The sequence below is a fragment of the Carlito syrichta genome, unplaced genomic scaffold (assembly GCF_000164805.1).
Source record: "Carlito syrichta isolate Samal-C Ts95f unplaced genomic scaffold, Tarsius_syrichta-2.0.1 Scaffold289014, whole genome shotgun sequence".
Taxonomy (NCBI): Eukaryota; Metazoa; Chordata; class Mammalia; order Primates; family Tarsiidae; genus Carlito; species Carlito syrichta.
This window is the reverse complement of record NW_007233110.1, coordinates 215,021-217,938: the sequence shown is the minus strand read 5'-3', so window position 1 is coordinate 217,938 and position 2,918 is coordinate 215,021.

Below are 2,918 nucleotides of genomic sequence, written 5' to 3'. Positions count from 1 at the left end.
TCCACCTGATTTAAGGCACAAGTACTCTACACTATGTAATAACCAACAGATTCACTCTCACTGGTGAACTTTGAATCCATATTGCTTACTGGTCCATTTTGGCTTGTCAGCCTTCAGTCAGAACTCATCGTCTTGGTGCTTTAACCTTGCTGATGGCTGCCCATTGCATCTAGGAAGAGATCCAACCCTTCCCATTTCTTATGGTCTGTAAGCCTTACCAAGATCAGAACCTTCCTTCCCAACGTCACGTCCATGAGCTCATTTCCTTCCATCCTCCTCAGCCTCCATTCTGTTTCCCCGAGGATGGCAGAGTCTTCCCACCTGGAGCACCCTCCCCTCTTCAATAACTGATACTGACATCTCTTTCATCTCAGCTAACAGGTCATTTCTGAGAACAGACTTCTCTAAATACTTCATGTGAAATAGCTGCTCTTGTCTACAACATCACCCTACTTACTGATTTCATGAAGCATATCAAAATCAGTACCTGTCTTGTGTGTGTATTTGTTTCCTTGTTGATTGTATGTGACCCCACTGTAATACAGAGACATACTCAAGATGGTTGATCCACCTGACTTGGTGAGTGACCACATACGGCCAGGGAAGGAGAGAGGGGATGATGACCATCTCCTGCTTTAGGTGACAGGGTATCTGGCATGCACTTCCTTAGCTGAGAGGCTGAGCTGTGGAATGGTGCTGCAGGCAAAAGGAAGTATCTATTCTCATGCTTTAAAATGGCTCGGCAAACTTGGAAAATAGCGGAGAAAAATATATGAGTAAAAACAGCTCAGACATTACTAAAAGTTTTTTTTTTCCTCCATAATTTGAAATGATTACTTTTTCATTTATGTTTAATTAGTAAATATCAACTGATATTTGTCATGGACAGTATCCAAAGCATTAATTATCCAACAAGGAACAAGTCTCAAAAGTTAAATAAAAAGAGGAATTTGGGGGATGCCATAAACTTAATGAGACTTAGGTTTATTCTGCTTTTATGTTCATTTTCCACTCATCGACTAGTAAGGTAAGTCTTCTAGGTGACATTTCTCCATTTTGGATATGTCCTGTGTTCCTGTACTTATGGTAGTCACATGTCCATTTGCTGACTAGAGCTGAAAGCCATTGGAAAATGACTTTTTGAGTACAGATTTTCTGACCCATGAGGATATTTTAATATGCAATGAGTGTAGTGTGCAAGTGGAGGTCTTCTGTTGTGGATACAGACTAGTAGGTTCATTGGGAAGGATGTTGGTGAGTTGAGAATCTGAGTCAGTCTCATGCTCTTGCTCATCAGTCATATTATCATGGGTAAGTCACTTACTGGGGCTAGAGGGTCCTCAACTATAAAGTCATTTATAAGGATGAACTTAGCTGATCATTTTATATTGGATTACTTAATATTATGTATGTATTTACTTATTTTATTTTATTTTATTATTATTTTTGTTTTGAGTTGGAGTCTCACTCTGTCGCCCAGACTGGAGTGCAGTGGCCGCTCCCGGCCACCGCAGCCTTCCAAGTAGCTGGAACTACAGGCGCGCACTACCACGCCCAGTTAATTTTTGATTTATTGTAGAGATGCGGTCTCGCCAAGTTGCCCAGGCTCAGGCTCAGGCAATCCACTCACCTCAGCCTCCCAAAGGCGTGGGATTACAGGCTGAGCCACCGAGCCCGGCTTTTACTTATTTTAAATGAGCACTTGGTGTGTTGCCGGCTCAGTATATTGATGATTAAAAGTACGTGAGCTAGGGGCCCTGCTCTCCTTAATCAGAATCTCATGGGAAACGTTGAAATGAATTTGTTTTTCATTTCAATGAAATGGAAATAGAATAGAAATTGACATCAAAATATTACCATGAGCTCAGAATGGCTGGCTGGTATAGTGGCTTTTTGAGGTGGAGAATATAGGTCTGATTTGTGGTGTGAGGTAATTTCTGTGGTGTAAATACTTCTATAGTGGCTGATTTCAGACTACCAGTGGTTTAATGACCAGTTTGCAGCATTCCCCAATATCTACCAATGTTCTCGTCCATGCTGGTGCACTGATCGAGTCAATGACATAATTGATTATATAAGAAGTTAGACTCTAGGGACAAACTCAGCACAAGGATTGTCATAATTATTCTCATGGAAACACAGTTGGGTTTGAAGGATGAATAGGAGCTTCCTGGTCATGACCCCCTGCTCACCGTTGTTGACCTTTTTGGTTACCTTATGTCTTTGTGATTGTTTACTAAACAGCTCCTTATGGTGACCTGTCTGCTTTCCTTTTTAGGAGCTGGGAGATTGTCGTGGACTTACCTGGTTGTTTTGTTACTAAGGAATACCTTCCTCAAAAGTGATTTTAGAAAACTTGTTCCATTGTTTGTGGTCTTTTTTCTGTTCACCTTTTGAAAGACATTTTCTTTTCTCAAAACTGGAAACAAATCAGTCCTACTTGTTATGCAAGTGTGTGGGTATCTTTCAAACAGCTGCTAGAGTGATTTTCCATTTGAAGACCAAGATGGGGGGTACAAGTGAGGATTAATTACGTAAGTAGGCTGCATGCAGGTGAAGTTTGGGCTTCTAACTGGCCCTCACTCCCCGTGGTAGTAGACCAGGTATACCCTTGATGTTGTCATGTGCCTGGCATACTTCTTCCTTCCTCTCTCCCCTAGCAGTGCCCAGGGACTGCTGATCCCACACTTGTGCTAATGTGACTAGTGATCAGGACCCACTTATGAGTGAGATCATGTGGTATTCAGTTCTTTGTTTCTGTGATAAGTCACTTAGTATAATAGTCTCCAACTCCATCCAGTTTGCTGTGAAGTTCATACTTTTGTCCTTCTTCATGGCTGTGTAATATTCCATCATGTGTATGTACCACATTTTCTTTATCCAGTCTACTTTTGATGGGCGGTATGGCTGGTTCCATG